Below are 18,155 nucleotides of genomic sequence, written 5' to 3' on the forward strand. Positions count from 1 at the left end.
ACTCTTACCTTAACCTTAAATCTAACCCTAAACCTAACTCTTACCTTAACCTCAACCTAAACCTAAAATCTAATCCTAAAACCTAATATAAACATAATATCTAAACCCATCCTCAAACATGGGTCAACCTTAAAACCTAACTTTAATCAAAACCTAATCTCAACCATGAGTCAACCTTAAAACCCAACCCAAACCCAGATTATAACCTAAACAGAGTCTTAAAATGTTAAGATTAGAGTTCGGGTTCACAGAGAATCCTTTACTTTTACCTACTAGAGTTTAGTTGATTTATGCTGTTGATGTTGATTGATAGGTGAGCATCTATAAGGCATTTATAACGGGCCATTTAAATAAAGTGATAACCAATAAAATAACCAGGTGATCCTGGTTAAAAATGTGTGATGATACATTTAAAAATTTATGCTAAGGTGCTTTCTCTTTAGCAGAATGTCGAGTACTACATAATTCTACATAATTCGATATTACTGTATTCCCCAACTTTTCTCAAACGCTTGTTTAGCTGTCCGTCTATGTAGGACTGGAAGTGACATTCCCAGCATTCCTCAGGGTTCGACTAGGTTTTGTTAATTCCTTCTTTACATGCTCTTACTGTTCCTTTCACATCAGTTTTGTGTGATTTGTTATTCTTACCCCTAAAACACTGGAGCTGCGAGTGTGGTGTTGTGTTTTATTAAAGCAGACGTTGGGTTAAGGCCAGCTGTGCAGTCTGAATGACTGGCGTAAGTGCGTGTAATTGCTGTAATGTGATGTTCAGTTCATGGTGTGGTTGAACTGCGCTGGAAAGTAGCGTGGCTGTAAGCATGTTGGACATTCCAGAATTTGGTGGAAGTGATTGGGTGCACATCTAATATATAATAAGATGCATGATCTAATAAAAAATGGCTGAAATAAAAATGATGCCGAGCTTTCAGACCACATCCTTTCCTGATTTCCTGATTTTTTGCATGTTTGTCACACTTAAATGTTTCGAGACATCAAACCAATTTAAATATTACTCAAAGACAACACGGGTAAACACAAAATGCTATTTTTAAATGAAGGTGTTTACTATTAAGGGAGAAAAAAATCCAAACCAACATGGCCCTGTGTGAAAAATATTGGCCCCTTGTTAAAACATACCGTCACTGTGGTTTCTGACACCTGAGTACACTATCTCTAGCCACACCCAAGCCTGATTATTGTCACACCTGTTCTTAATCAAGACATCACTTAAATAGGACCTGCCTGACAAAGTGAAGTCTACCAAAAGATCCTTAAAAGCTACACATGCCGAGATCCAAGGAAATTCAGGAACAATTAAGAAAGAAGGTAATTGAGATCTATCAGTCTGGAAAGAGTTATAAACCCTTTTTTCAAAGCTTTGGGAATCCAGCGAACCACAGTGAGAGCCATTGTCCACATATGGCGAAGTAGTGGGACAGTGGAACAGTGGTGAACCTTCCCAGGAGTGGCCGGCCTGGCGCCCAAAATTACCCCAAGAGCACAGCGACAACTCATTCAAGAGGTCAAAAAAGACCTGCAGGCCTCAGTTGCACAACTACCCTCACCTGTAAGCAAGGTGTCACAGATGTCAAAGTCACATCAGCTGTTGATATGAAGAATTTATTAATTGCCTACTGAGCAGAATCACAAGCATGTGTAAGAAAGAGAGAGAGAAAGAAAGAAAGAGAGAGACGGTAAGTAAATCAAAGATGTTGCTATAATTTCATGTATCTATTGTATCAGCACTTAACCCTGACAGGCCAAATCCAGCTTCAACATCATAAAATCACTCACTCAGCTTACTGACGGCTCATCCTGTCAGTTCAGAGGAAGAATAGAGCTCTGTCTGAGTGCAGGACGAGGATTAACCAACTGACAACCTTTATCTGATAGAGAGAAAGAGAGAGAGAGAAAAAGACAGTTCTATGTAGCAACAAAAAGCTTTCTTTGACTCAGAAAAATAGATAAAAATACCACCATATTCAGGCAGGAGTCATTGGAATAATTTTTAGCTAAAGATTACAAAGTTCTATTCTGTAATAGTCCATATTTATCGCTCATCAATTTGAGCTATGAGTTGAATGATGTGTCCTCACTCAAAGTCTCAAAGCACATCCAGCAATCAATAATCCCTCACCAAGAGGTACACTACCCAAAAGTACACTGTCAGTGCTTCTCCATCAAAAGTACCACCATTTGGGCTTACGGTTTGTGCTGGAGAACCTAGTATTCTTCACTTCCCACTGCAAACAAATGTTCCTGGTTTCAGAGCTTACTTTTGCTGGTGGAAACATGGCAAGCAGTTCAAAATTAGGTTTGCGAATGAAAAAGGTGCCAGTTTTAAGTGTGAGTTTCCTAGAGCTATCTGTCTTCTGCTGACTACCATCCAATCGGGAACTGTTTTCTTATTTGTCGTCGCCTGAGTACTGATTACCCTCACCTGTTTGGAATCATGTATTTTTGGAATCATGTGTATTTACATATATTGTACTTGTTTCTTTTTTGGACGCTATGCAAAGTATTGCCAACCTTTTCCGTTTGATTAAAACTGCTAGTTATTATTTTCCATTTGTTCTGGTTACTTTCTCTGGGTTTGCACCCTTTGGATTTATTTGCCTGGTCTATTTTATTTTTATTATATTTTATTATATTTTTATTTTATTATAGCATTTATTGGACAATAAATAAAGTGTCTGATTATTCTGTTGAACATTGCAACTTGGATTACGTTTTTTTGGACTCTTTGCAAAGTCTTGCCAACCCTTTCAACTGTTTCCTGAACACTGCTAGTTATTAATCTTCATTTATTCTGGTTACTTTTTCTGGGTTTGCACCCTTTGAATTTATTTGCCTGAACTATTTGATTTATTTATTTGTTTAGCATTTATTTGACGATAAATTAAGTGTCTGATTATTCTGTGGAACATTGCAACTTGTATTACGTTTTTTTGGACTCTTTGCAAAGTATTGCCAACCTTTTCAGTTGTTTCCTGAACACTGCTAGTTATTAATCTCCATTTGTTCTGGTTACTTTTTCTGGGTTTGCCCCCTTAAGATTTTTTTGGCTTGTATATTAGATTTTGTAGCATTTATTTGACAAATATTTAGTCTCTGATTATTCTGTTAAACATTGCAACTTGAATTGCGTTTTTAAACCTACCAAATCTGAAAAGCCTACATCCAAAATGAGCGTAAAAATGCTGTAGGGATAAAAGAAGATGTCAACAATCAGTAAAATACTTACATTTTTTACTTTTACATTAAAAAATCTTAAAAAAAAATTTTGATTCTTCTCAGCAGAGAATTTACCCTTAAATACTTCAATACATATTAGCTTCCATGCCGAGCTCCATTTTTTTTTTTAGCTCAATTCATCTTCATAATTACTTCGCTAACTGTCATCTGTGTTCGTCAAGTCACTCAACTTAACTCAAGAGCTCCTCAAATCCATGGGTTTCTGTGCTGAGATGAACTGCGCTGCAGTGGAATTCCCCGGGCGGCTGGACGTTCTCGAGGAGGTGAAGCGGTGGAATGCATGATGGAACACATACAGACCTGAGCCACCTCTCGGAGGAATGAAGGGAAAAATCCCCAGAAGTGTCAGACGCGTCTCTTTAGCCCACTCACGCTGCTGACGGCTCACCTGCAGCAGTAATCACTGAGCTGGCATTTATTATACTCCATATTAATCTAACTGGAGTCTGGAGCTGGGAGGTGGAGGCTGGCTGGAAGCATCTGTGAGTTCAGCAGTTTTAGGCCATGATTGTGCAGAACTTATTCAGTCATCAGAGCTTATTTTACACCAAAAAAACGCACATACAGCTAAAATAGATCCCACAAACCTCACCGTGACCTCTGTACTCTCACAAAGGGGTTTTTTACTCTCTTTTGAAGCCAATTAAATTAGAGTAAATGTCTTGCTTGTCGTTTTTGCAAGCGGCGAACCTTTATTTTATGGCCATTGCAGCACAACAGATGCAAAAAAAAAATAAGTTTGGGTTATTAAGTTTGGGTTATCAATCAATCAATCTCAATTAATCAATCAGTCAATCAATCAATCAATCAATCAATCAGATCAAGTTCCAGCAGTATTAAAGAAAATACTAGCTTCTGCTTTTCTCCATTGTGACCTCTTGAATCTCTCAAAGGTGCACTCTCTTTGAAAGCCAATTAAATTAGAGTAAAAATGTCTTGCTTGTCGTTTTTGCAAGTGGTGGACCTTTATTTCATGGTGATTGTAGCAAACAGATGCAAAAAAAATGGTCATAAGCATTTAGTTTGGGTTATCAATCAATCAATCAATCAATCAATCAATCAATCAATCAATCAATCAATCAATCAATCAATCAATTAATCAGATCAAGTTCCAGCAGTGTTAGATAAGAGATTAGTATCAGCTTTGCTCCATTGAGACCTCTTGAATATCACAAAGAGGGTTTACACTCTCTTTGTAAGTAAATTAAATTAGAGTAAATGTCTTGCTTGTCTTTTTTGCAAGTGGTGAACCTTTATTTTATGGTGATTGTAACACAACAGATGCAAAAAAAATAGTTTGGGTTGTCAATCATTCAATCAATCAATCAATCAATTAATCAAGTAATTAGATCAGATGAAGTAGTAATGTATGGTACTTATGCCATATATTATAATAGCTTACATTCATTTGCAATGTATTATAATATGTTGTAAAAATAAAAACAAAGTGAGAGATGTCTGTCACGGAAATATATTATAGTATTTTCATCAAAATGTGTGTACCATTTTAAAAGCACAGCTTATAATGCATTATTCATATATATGCATAATGCACAATTCTATACTGTCTATATTGTACTAAACATTCTAATAAATATGTATATTTATGTTTACAATGCTTTATGAACGCACTATAAAGTTTTATATGTATATTTATGTTTACAATGCTTTATGAACGCACTATAAAGTTTTATATGTATATTTATGAGTCTAAAAGTCAAAAAATCAGTTGTGGCTTGATGTTTTATTAATTCTTGTGATTTTGCATTACTTATATAGGTTTTCCTGGTAACATTTTCTATGAATGTCATTTCTATTAGACTCAATAAACATATAGACTCATAACACATTAAAATGCATTAATGAAGCATAATAAACATGGCTACATTTCAACTGAACTCAATGGAAAATATTCTATTTCAAGGAACATTTCTACTGTATTTGTCCATTCATCATGAAACTTGAATACAGTGCAACAATTGTAAAAAAAAAAAAATAATAATAATGATAATAATAATAAAATAATGTGACAGGCTAGTTCCCATAATGCATATCAACATATTTATTTATTTGGAACACAAGATATTAAGTAGAATTTTTTTAGGCAAATTAATTGGTATAACAAAGAAAAAAAATCTACGTTTAGTTGTAATAACTTGATGTGTAACTAAGATTCACTAAAATTACATTTAACTTTTTTAACCCTTTGATGCGCAACATATGTACACCCCCTGTAATGCGCAAAATGGGTCAAAAACGCCCCACATTCATTTTCTATGTAACTTCATGTATGGTTGAGGGTTTCTATGATATATCTTAGCAATAACTTAATTAAGTCATTCAGTATCCAAGCTATTCCTTAATGAACTTGTTTTTGATCATCATACATCCTTATTTTATTTTTATCTTTCTTACTTTTTAAATAAAAGCCTTTTTGTATCACTACCCATCTAATGCACACATGGGTCAAAATTTGGCTCGCATTCATTTTCTATGTTAAGTCATGTATGACTGAGGGTTTATTTACAACTAATCTTCATTTTTTTTTTATTATTACTTTATGAAGAAACTTTTTTATTATTATTTCTACAAGAAGAATAAAAAAAAGATTAGTGCTAAAAAAAAAAAGAAACTTAACCATACAGGAATTAACATAAAAAAATAAAGGCGGGTCATTTTTGGCCCATGTGTGCATTAGAAGGGTAGTGAAACAGAAAGAGCTTTTATTTAAGAAATAAGAAAGGAAAAACATTAAATAAGGAAGTATGATGATCAAAAACAAGATAAAAGAGGAGTATATATACATTTAAAGCTAAGATATATTATAGAAACACTCAGCCAAATATGAAGTTCCATAGAAAATGAATGTGGGTCATTTTTGACCCGTGTTGCGCATTAAAGTGGTAGTGACACAAAAAGGGCTTTCATTTAAAAAAGGAAAAAAAGGATAAAATAAAATGAGGATGAACTATAATAAAAAAGAAGTTAATTGGGAAATACCTTAAATAGTTGATAGTTAAATGAATGTATTGCAAAGATATAGGAAATTAAAACTCAGCTGGGTCACTTTTGACTCAGCGTCACATTTGTTTATGCATCAAAAGGTTAAGGCTCAAATGTTTAAAGTAATCAAATATCAGTTGCCGCTTGATATTTTATTAATACTTGTGATTTTACTTTTACTTGTATATGTTTTCCTGGTAATATTTTCTATGAATTATTATTATTATTATAAACATATAGACTCATAACACATTAAAATCATCAATAAAGCATTATAAACATGGCTCAAATATTTGTAAAAATATATAGCATAGCATAGTCATGCATTATGAATTTAATACACTATCCCAATGTATTTTATACTTTGAAAGTGAAGGTAAATACATTTTTTAGATTTATGTTTAATCTACTCTTTGATTTCATTCAAGCATTTGAATTTGCATTTGAAATACTCATAGAAAAGTAGATGGTGAAATAAAATGATATAGAGTGAACAGTATTGAGGGCACAGCCAACACAGAGTTACTGCAGCTCAGAAAATGATGCTTGTTCATAATATATGATCTACAAGTTTACCTAAGGTAGCCCTTATTTATTTATTTACACATATAAATTAAATGTGCCAAAAGCCAATAGAAAAGAAGCTGCAAATAGAGACAGACTAAACTCAGTTATTATAAGTTGGTTCAACTATCTCAAAGATCTCAGTTTGAATATATGTGCCCACAAACGTTCAACTAACTCAAAATAGTTGAGTATTAATTTAGAAATATAAAATTGGTACCACTTTAAAATAAGACTACCTTTTTAAAGGGATAATAAATGGTTTACAATTAGTTTATTAATGGTTACTAATTAGGTTGGAAATTCCTTCAAAATCATTAATAATCAGCTATAACACATAATTAGAAAGGGCAACAGTGACCTTTTGTTTGTCAAATTGCAAACCCACAGCCATCTATATTTTTGCCCTTTCTACGTATGTGTTATAACTGATTATTAATTATTTTTAAGGCATTTACAACCTAATTAGTAACCATTAATAAACTAATTGTAAACCATTTATAAACCCTTTATAAAGGGAGTCTTGTTTTAAAGTGGTACCATTATTTTATGCAAAACAGAGTTCAAACAACTTCCTGGTTTACACTGTATAACATTAAAACTCAGCCGGGTCACTTTTGACCCATGTTCTGCACCAAAGGGTTAAGGCTCAAATGTTTAAAGTAATTTTTTTACTTTTCTGGGCTCACAGTGTGAAACCCCCCCTTGGCGATATCCAGACAGTGCAGCGCTGGACGGAATCGTCCGGAAACTCCAGGCTGGCTCTGCTGCCTCAGCTCCATTTGGTCCTAATCACGTGCAGACCAGGAGCCCCACTTCCTGTTAGCACTTCCTGATTAGCACCAGTGAGATCTTACAAATTCGCCTGGCACAGCCAGCCTGCTGTTAAGCGTTCAGCCTCGGACCCCCCAAACTCCAGCCCTCCGTCAGGGTGATGAATACGGCTGTTGTGACTGAAGGACCCCGACCGCCTCGGCTCTGTGTTACCTGATCTCTGAGGGCTCGCAGAAATCAGAAGCGGAGGAAGAAAGCTGTAAATAGAGAGAGAAAAAGAAATAGAGAGAGAGAGAGAAGTGAACATCATCCAGGCCTCCTCATTCTTTTCCTCCGTTTTTTGATTTATGACTTTCCAGAATCTGTTTGTTTGTATTCGTAAGCGGGCATGGAGGCCACGTTTCTGCTTCAAACGAGTTAACGCCTGACTGCAGGGTTCCCTACCTACCGCTGCTGCTCCAACGCTTCATTACAAACCGCCTTAAGAGTTCTGCTCAGAGCTGTGACCGACACCCAGACTAAATCATTTTCTATCAAACACAGAAACTTACCAAGAACATTCCAACAATTCCTAAAAATTTATATAAAAACAATAAAAAATCAATAAAATGAGGAATGTCTAGAAAAATATTTTTAAAACGATCTCTTTTCTATTGCAATTTAACCCTGTAAAAAGGTTGGTCACGATGGTCAAGGTATAAGGAACCTCAGAGATTTGTTTCTCATTCCTCATTTTGTTTTAAAAGAGTTTAAAAGGGGACATATTATCAGTGATGGTATAGTTACTTTGAAAAAGTAATCCGATTACTGATTACTGATTACTCCTTTAAAAAGTAACTTAGTTACTTTATGGATTACTTGATTTTAAAAGTAACTAAGTTACTTTACAAGTTACTTTATTAGTTACTTTCAGCAGCTGCAGACACCACCTCCCGCCGCCTTAACATAAAAATTAGAACCAGTTTTGCCAATACTCCCTTTATTGGAAAATGCACTTTTAACAGCAACAATGTATCTCTAGACATTTAAAGTTGAACTATTTCCTGAAAAAAATAAGTTTTTTTTATAAAAATAAAGTCTTTCTTGACCTGACATATTTAACAATGTAAAACTGAACATTGAACTTGTTGTTCTCTGCAGGGCAGCAAGGAGTGGTTTTACAAAACAGAACCGTGTATATGGTCTAGACCAAGGATCACATATATGCGCACTGCGGTGAGGTGGAGAGAGAGAGAGAGAGAGAGAGAGAGAGAGAGAGTAACGCACAGTGACTTGGATAAGTAACTTTAATCTGATTACTGGATTGGAAATAGTAACGTGTTAGATTACTCATTACTGAAAAAAAGGGTCAGATTAGAGTAACGCGTTACTAAGTAATACATATACACTATTTTACACAAGTTAAAATACAGTAGGTCTATGCAGTAGGTACAACAAAACATGTTCATGAAGTTCTTTGCTCAAAATCATTCTCACATAAAGATAAAAAGATCTTACCATTTCTATTCTTGCCAGTTTCATTCCAGATCAGAAGGAGTTGTTAAGGGCTCTGTCACTTTTATGTAAATAAGCAAATAGCAAAACACAAAAAAGCTGCTAGTTGATGCTTAACTGTGACAGACGCACAAAATACATTATTTGAAAGCACTTATACCTTATCTCTCTAATCTGATGATTTCTGCCACTGACAGTAGTTACAGATCCCTCTCTCAGAAGAAGTCTGCTGGCTAATTCTGCTGTGTACTGTCTAAGGTTCTATGGGTGGTTCTATGCAGGGTTTGGTTGTTGTGATGTCACAATAAGGGAGGAGCATCCAAACGGCTCATAGAAGCATATGCTTTCTGACACCAAACTCTTTCAGCTGATTCACAGAAAACTGATGGATGGACTTTTTTTGGGAGTGTTTCTTGTAGTGTTTATAGTGGCAGTCAAGACACAATGGTAAAAACAAAAGCAAAATGCAAAAACGTTTTCCATAGTATTACATTAATGGCATTTAGCTGACACTCTTATCCAAAGTGACTTACAAGGTTATTCTTATTACAGAGGTGAGTCAATGTAGTGTTAGGATTCTTGCCCAAGAACAATGACCATTGGTGTAGCACAACATATTAACCCAGACTGGGAATTGAACCCCAGTCTCCTACATGATGTGGTAGCTCACTGGCAGGTAGTGATGTTATCCACTGCACCACACCAACCATGGTATAATATCCCCATTTAAAGAGAAAACCCCAAGTTTGATCTCAAATATTGATGTGTAAAGGATTGGATTTATGACACAGCGACAAAAATAATTACTGCTCTGTGGTGGTCAATCAGTTGACAAATAACTGATCACTTGCCCCCATTTTTATAAAATGTGATTAACTCAATGTTTTGCCAAATTATACGAAGGTTCCAAGATCATAAAAAAGACCAAGAATGTCCTCTTGACTGTACAGTAGGACATATACAGATTGCTTAAATGAGGCTTGACTTAAAAGTCTCAAAGTTATGTCCATTACAGTGGAAAATCAATTGATAGATCTGAGGGAATATGGCATAAGCAGATTAACGTTAAACAGTGGTATGGGGAAAAATACACTAAAGTGAAATAACAATGAAATGCTAACGTGAAGATTTTCCAAATCAAGAACTGATGAATTTTTCAGGCTTGTAAATAAGAAGCTTTACAACCATCAAGCTTCCTCTGCAGTTAGTGGATCTTGGATGCTATGGTCCAATTCCTGCCACCACAATTCCTTGGGTGGCTTCATTTCTTCATTATTTTCTTTTTTTCATCTCGATTCTGTTCTGTCATATATTCCCCTGCATTGACGTTGAATCGAGGATAAATCCTTCTACTCCAACTACTGTTTTTTTTTTCTTAGTTATCGTTTTGATATACAGTAATTAAAGTCAATATTTGGTCTCCAGCCAGCCACCATGAACTGTCATTCTGTCACTAAATGCTGCGGTGACGTAAAACCATGTTGTAAAATGTCCCTCTTGGGAGGAATAAACACAATGGAGGTGACTAGTAATTTATTGCTAATTTTAACCTGGAGTCACTTAGCGCTATTGTGTTCTTGGTGTTTGGTGTGGTCAGCAACTGGCAGCAATCCACAGCAATGGCACGCCTGAGGTTTGAAATCGACTCTCTCTGGCCAAGATCCAGTAGGACACAAGTGCTACTGCATCAATCACACTGAATTACTGTCGCCTCCTCCTCCTCAAGCGTTTAGCACCCCACTCCCTCACTATATCTGAGTAGTCAAAACAAATGGAAACGTTCAATTGGAAAGACGGGAGTCTCTCTTTCGCTCTATCGTTCTTCCCTTGATTTACGCAGATTCCCGATTTCGGCATGTCAGGATGGGGAAGAGGTCCTCTCTTTTCCTTCCTGACTGATGAGCAGACAGATAGACACGGATAGATATATGCGGGCCAAGACAGGGAGGTGTCCTAAGGAAAAATGGACACTCCACCCCTGGCCTTATCTCGCTGAGCATAAAGTGAATTGGTGGAGCGTTCCAAAAGATCCCTGATATTTATTAACAAGAACAAGGGATGCATCTGGTAACGCATTTGTTAGCAGTGGTGGCCATTCAAACAGTGCATTTAAGTGTAATAGAATGGTTGTTGGAAAGGCTAAGAAGAATGTTATGGGGTACAGTGTCCAGAAAGCTCCAAAATAAGTGTTAAATTAAAGATAATCAAAAATGACCCAGATGTTCTGGTCCATTTATGCCAATAAAAGTTCTACTAGACAAAATTATGGAGACATGAATGCAAGAAGCAATGTTTTACTAGCAGTAGGAAGGTCTTACAACTGGATATATAATATCATTACAGTCTAAATTGATGTCTTTGGCAAAGGTCTGTCACCAACCCAGCTTTTATCAGATTCTGCTATGGGTGGATAGCAGAAGCAGAACCCAACAGAACCCAACAACTAGCGAGACCTAACTAAACTTCGCATATGAAAGCAGAAAAGAGGGTAGAGCTTATACCAGGCCCAAAAACCCCAGCCCAAATGAGCCCATGCATGTTCTGCCTGAGCTTGTTTTGACGTGCTTCATAAATCATTATAAGCCTGAGCCCAACTTATAAGCTTGTTTAGTAAGCAGAAATTTTTAACCACAATTCAGAGCTGTTTGAATGACCAAAATCTGTTCAGAATGATGTTAATGAACAGTGCAACATGGAAGAAGCATAGGCCTAAGTGGTGGGATATCTCAGCTCGACCCCGCCAAAGTTTGGGTTGGGAATTGGGTTGGTGATAATGCCGTTTTTTTTTTTTTTTTTGATTGACAAAAAAACCTTGTAAATATTCAATGGAAGTCAACGAGTTTCTATTGGACGGTTTATCAAGAAATTTTGGCACAGTGTAAGGGACAGTCTGTAGTAAATTATGTAGTAAACTAAAACTTGACAAAAATGGAGATAAATGTTTTTTTATAGGACAGCGACAATAAATATATATATATATATATATATATATATATATATATATATATATATATTTTTTTTTTATATAAATGTTTCAAATAAATAGTTAGATAAACAAGTGAGATCCCAATAGACTTGGAGCAAAAGTCCAGGTTGCAGGAATCTAGATTTTTAGAAGCTGTGAGTTGGTAAGCAATTAAAAAAAAAAAAAAAACAAAAAAAACAATTGCCTTAAATTTATCAGCTTTTTTCGTGGACAGGTCGTTGACTCAGAGTCAATCTGTGATCATTAGACGCAATGCAGAAATACTCACTGGAAAGACCAGTGTGCCAGTGCACTGAAGTGTACCACAGAAGTCTTTTCACTCTAGGGACAAATTATCCTTGTAATCCCTGCTGTGATCACTGTCTACGAAGAGCTTGTTGTCTTCTCCGACCAAAGTATACAGACATATTATCCACGTCTATAGCACAGTTGAACCTGAGAGGGCGCTGCAGAGGTGGAAATTACCACAATAAAAGTGTTTTTAGGGGTTAGGAAATGTTTTTTCATTATTTTCATTATATTATAAGGAACACATTTTAACTGGTAATGGAAAAAAATTATGGTTTAGGGTTTAGTGGCTCATTAAAGTAGAATTGAAGCTGTTATAGCTACAAAGCAAGGGCCAATATCATATTAATTTCTATGGATTAAGAGTATGATATCACTTAATCATGCACTTAATCATGCAACGATAGACAAGTTAAAAAAAAGTTTTTGGCATCCAGTAAAATATCTACAATTTCAAGAATTCGGACGGGAGGGCAAACTCTTTTTTTTTTAATGGTACTGTACTGTAAGCAATTCTGTAAGCAATTCTGGTAAGCAAAAAGCTCATGGCAACTATTGAGATAAAAGCACGACAAAACAAGATCGCAAAGCCTCTTCCACCTCAGTCTTAAGGGGGCTAAAAGGGGTTATGAACCAGGATGTAATAAATCCATTCACTTCTCTTCCTTCACCTTCCAGTGTCCTTCAGAAAGAGCCAAGTGTTATAAAACCACAGAGCGTGTTCTCCACGCTGGCCCTGCGACACACGTCAAATCCAGATAAAACGTGCGGTTTGCCCTCCGGCTTGTATTTCACTGCGTTTTACCTTCTACATAAGTCTTCCTGCAGAACAGACAGCCATATTTCTGAGATGGGACTTTAATTAAATTTGCACAGAATCGTTAATAATAAAAAAGTGAAGTGATTTCTCGCTAAGAGACCAGAACAATTAAAAACGCAGCCAAAGCGTTTAATCTTCCAGCTTGTAGAAAGTGGCACTGGGAGAGAGCTAGAGAAAGAGAGAGGGACAGAGAGAAAGAGAGAGAGAGAATAAGAGAGCCTGACTTTTATACTTTCTGCACAATTTCCTCCCTATTTCCTCCCTGTAGACCAGTGTCTGCAGAATGTGCAGAGTAGGCTTTCTGTGAGGCAGTGGTGCTGGAACCTGCCAGAAAATATGAGAGAAAAAGAGAGAGAGAGAGAGAGAGAGAGAGAGAGAGAGAGAGAGAGAGAGAATAAGTGAGCATATGTGAGAAAAACATAAAAGATATCCATAGGAATAAAGACATATAGACATATAGTCCATTTTTTTTTATTAATATGTAATAACATTGCAACACATTCCAGAAAACGTGGAAAATAAGGGTAACACTTTACATGGATGGTCCATTTTATGGCCTTGTTGATGCTCAACTGACACTCAACTAATACTGAACTGAATGTCCATTAAATTTAACTTAACCCTATGTTGAATGTAAATGATTCAAAATAGAACCTAACCATACACCTAACCCTAACCTTAACCCTTAATCAACCCTAAAATCTAACCCTACACCTAACCCTAACCTTAACCCTTAATCAACCATAAAATCTAACCCTACACCTAACACTAACCTTAACCCTTAATCAACCATAAAATCAACCCCTACACCTAACCTTAACCTTAACCCTTAATCAACCATAAAATCTAACCCTAACCTTAACCCTTAATCAACACTAAAATCTAACCCTACACCTAACCCTAACCTTAACCCTTAATCAACCATAAAATCTAACCCTGCACCTAACCCTAACCTTAACCCTTAATCAACCATAAAATCTAACCCTACACCTAACCCTAACCTTAACCCTTGATCAACCATAAAACCTAACCCTACACCTAACCCTAACCTTAACCATTAATCAACCCTAAAACCTAACCCTACAGCTAGCCCTAACCTTAACCATTAATCAACCCTAAAATCTAACCCTACACCTAACCCTAACCTTAAACCTTAATCAACCCTAAAATCTAACCCTACACCTAACCTTAAACCTTAATCAACCATAAAATCTAACCCTACACCTAACCCTAACCTTAACCCTTAATCAACCATAAAATCTAACCCTAACCTTAACCCTTAATCAACCCTAAAATCTAACCCTACACCTAACCCTAACCTTAATCCTTAATCAACCATAAAATCCAATCCTACACCTAACCCTAACCTTAACCCTTAATCAACCATAAAATCTAACCCTACAGCTAACCCTAACCTTAACCATTAATCAACCCTAAAATCTAACCCTACACCTAACCCTAACCTTAAACCTTAATCAACCCTAAAATCTAACCCTAACCTTAAACCTTAATCAACCATAAAATCTAACCCTACACCTAACCCTAACCTTAACCCTTAATCAACCATAAAATCTAACCCTAACCTTAACCCTTAATCAAGCATAAAATCAACCCTACACCTAACCCTAACCTTAACCCTTAATCAATCCTAAAATCTAACTATACACCTAACCCTAACATTAACCCTTAATCAACCATAAAATCAAACCATACACCTTACCCTAACCTTAACCTAAGATTTAAATCTAACCCTAAACCCAATCCTAAAATATTAAGATAAACGTTTGGATTAGAGTTGAATGTAGGGTTTTATTCAATAGAGAATCATTTACTTTCACGTTTTAGTTCATTTGCATTTAATAGACATGTAGTTGAATGTTAGTTGAATGTCAGTTGAGCATCAAAGAGGCCATCAAATGGACCATGCAAGTAAAGTGTTACCAAAATAAGTATTTACCATTTTTTTTTAAACCAAGCAATAAAGTGTTTTTAGTGTTATATTTGTCCCATTCTTCTTGCAATCACATCCTAATGTGTTTAACAGTTATTATTGTCATATGTTTGGTTTCATAATTCTCCACACATTCTTTATTGAGGACAGGTCAGGACTCCAGACAGTTCTTCTGCAGCCATGGCTTTGGGATGTGTGCAGCATGCGGGTTTGCATTGCTTTGTTAAATAAATGCATGGATATTCCTGGTAAAGATGTTATCTTGAAGGCAGCAATTTCCAATTGCTATGGATCGAGTTGCAAGTCTCAAATGCAGTGTCATTGCTAGACAGTGTCATATACTCAGAGAATCAAATACTTTATTAAATAAAGCAAGGATACAAGGGGTAGTCAAAACGAGCAGGGTTAATATCGATAAAAAGAAACCAAAGGGAATAAACATAAGGAGGAGGCAATAAAGTGCAGGTGTATATATAGGGAGGTGAACAGGTGTGATCAATATTCTGGTGATTGACTTCCTAGTAGTGCCGTGTAGTGCAGTGTCATGTGATCACGTGAGTGCATGATGTCACTGCAAGGTGCATTCTGGGTATCGTAGTCTGGACGCTGGAATGTTGGATAGACAGGAGGGCCTACGGCACCAGGAATGGATGACATGCAGGAATGGATGTATAATTATGAATTAAACAAATTTGTTCAGACAAAACATGGACATATTGGGTTAATTAACTGTCTACAATCAAACGAAAGTCAACGTAAATATAAAAAACTTTGAGTTGAACTATGTTTTCTGATTTGCTGTTGGCAAATCCCATCCCAGCTGCCTCCAAACCCTAAGAATTTAACACCACTTCTAGACATGGTTAAAATAAGGCTTTAAAATAATGCACTCTAAAGTTTTAAGGGGTTCTGTATTGTAGTGAGAAACTGTGTCAAATAGAGGGAGAGAAAGAAAAGAAAAGACAAAAAATGGGCTCAGAGTAAGAGTTATTTTGTCCGTTTCTTCTTTTCTGGCCGTTCAGAAGCCGGTGAAGGAAGTTATTGCCCCATAGCCCCGTTCCTCCTCCTTTGCCTCATATTCCCGCAGTTCCTGGAAGCTGGAGCTGCTGTTCCACTCAGCAGAATATGAGCCACACGCAGCGGCCCACATATGCATCCTGCCTCTACGTTCTTACCCCACCTCTCTCAGTCCGCCGCTGCAGGTCAAGACCAGGGTTTATAACGCCCGAGCTGATCCCGGATCAGCTGCTCCCGCCCTCTCAGGCCGCTTTTTGCAATGAAATGTATGTATTTAAATTTATGCACGAGCAAATTTATGTCTGGCCTTGAAATCCACATGGATTGCAATAAATTTGCAGCGGTGGAGGGAGAGGATATGCCGCGTAAGATATTCTAAGGTGGAAACTTTGTTTTATGAATTATTAATACAATGGGATATGGTACTATTTCTTTGTATGAATTATTAATACAAAGAGACATGGTCACTTTCAGTAATTTAGTATAATCCAAACAAGCTTTATAAGCAGCTGCTGAAAAATAGCCTTTCATAGATCCACCAGAAAACGTCAGTCAGACGTTCGGGTTCTGGAGAAAGCTGTTTTTTTTTTTTTTTTTTTTTTCCAGCACTGCTGCGGTTTTCCAGTTTTGAAGCGAGGATGGGATTCTGGTGAGGGGATTTTTATACTGTGCTTCAGCTTCAGGCATATGAATTATGAGGGTTAAATTGTGTTCTATTTTATTTGTATTTTAAATATGTATTTTAAATTCTCTACCTCACACGAGTGCATCCCAAAAAATTTGAATATCATTGAAAAGTAACTTTATTTCAGTAATTCAGTGCAAAATGTTAAATGTACATATTATATACAGTAGATGCATTACACACGGTTTGATCTATTTGAGGCATTTATTTCTTTTATTGTTGTTACCCAATAACCAATTGGTACTTTTGGCAGTGTAGGCAGTGTGCCAAATCCTGCTGGAAAATGAAATTCGCACCGCCATAAAAGTTGTCAGCAGAGGGAAGCATGAAGCACTTTAGACTTGATAGTAAAACGCAGTGGACCAACACCAGCAGATGACATGTCTCCCTAAACCATCACTGATTGGTGGAAACTTCACACTAGACCTCGAGCAGTTTGGACTGTGTCTCTCTCCACTCTTCCTCCAGACTCTGCTCCCTTGATTTACTTTAAATGAAATGTAAAATTTACTGATGATCACTGATGGTTTAGAGAAGAGACATGTCATCTGCTGGTGTTGGTGTAAAATCATATTCAGTAGTATTCATTTAATCTGTTACAGTTCGATTGCATTAGAAGTTCATGTAGAAGCTACTGTAACTATAATAAACTATTATAAAATAAATCATCCAGGTTTATTTTAAGTGAAAAATAGCAGAATCTTTAGGCCTGTACTTTCTGAGGTAAATCAGAAAATAGAGGAAGACTGGGGGACAGATGAGGTCAGGTGTGCTGTCTGAGAAGGTGTCAGGAAAAAACACTTTTATACAACTAAAGTGCCTCACAAATACTGCCCCTTCCTGTTCAACACTTCCACTGGGAGCCTATAATGTGTGTGTTTGAGGTGGGTTGGTGATCATTCAATCAAATCCTCACAGCAATGGTTTTCCAATACTTTTCTCTATCTAGGTTTGAATTAGTTGAAATAAAAAGCCACTTTAAAAGCTGATGTTTGACAAATGCATATATCCCATTGCTCTCAAGGATCTGTTAGTCTGGCCTTGTTCAGTTCACTTGTTCAGAGCAGAACAATATTATTGCTTGTGTGTAAACACGGCAAAACCAACACAGCAAAGCCTTGCTCTTGACCTGCTCTCATCCCTGTTCAAGTCAGACCATCTGTCTAACAAGAGGTGAAGGCCAATAGAAGGAAGTCTGAGAGAAAAATGACTAATAAAAGCATCTTTATATTTTCCTTTTTTTAAATACTTTATAATGAAGGATAACTTTGTACTAATGTGTTCAGCCAGAGTAAACCTTCATGCAATGCATTGT

General features: G+C 36.4%; 1 long non-coding RNA gene across 1 annotated transcript; it reads right to left on the bottom strand.

Annotated features, from left to right (window-relative positions):
* Positions 1-13,865: 13,865 nt before the first annotated feature.
* LOC125803801 (uncharacterized) lies at positions 13,866-14,761 on the bottom strand. Its single transcript, XR_007440169.1, has 4 exons — positions 14,687-14,761; positions 14,459-14,506; positions 14,370-14,422; positions 13,866-13,907 (listed from the first exon to the last, which is right to left on the bottom strand). It is a non-coding gene; the product is annotated as an uncharacterized LOC125803801 (long non-coding RNA).
* Between the last annotated feature and the right edge of the window lie 3,394 nt (positions 14,762-18,155).

This window comes from Astyanax mexicanus, chromosome 8, assembly GCF_023375975.1.
Source record: "Astyanax mexicanus isolate ESR-SI-001 chromosome 8, AstMex3_surface, whole genome shotgun sequence".
Taxonomy (NCBI): domain Eukaryota; kingdom Metazoa; phylum Chordata; class Actinopteri; order Characiformes; family Acestrorhamphidae; genus Astyanax; species Astyanax mexicanus.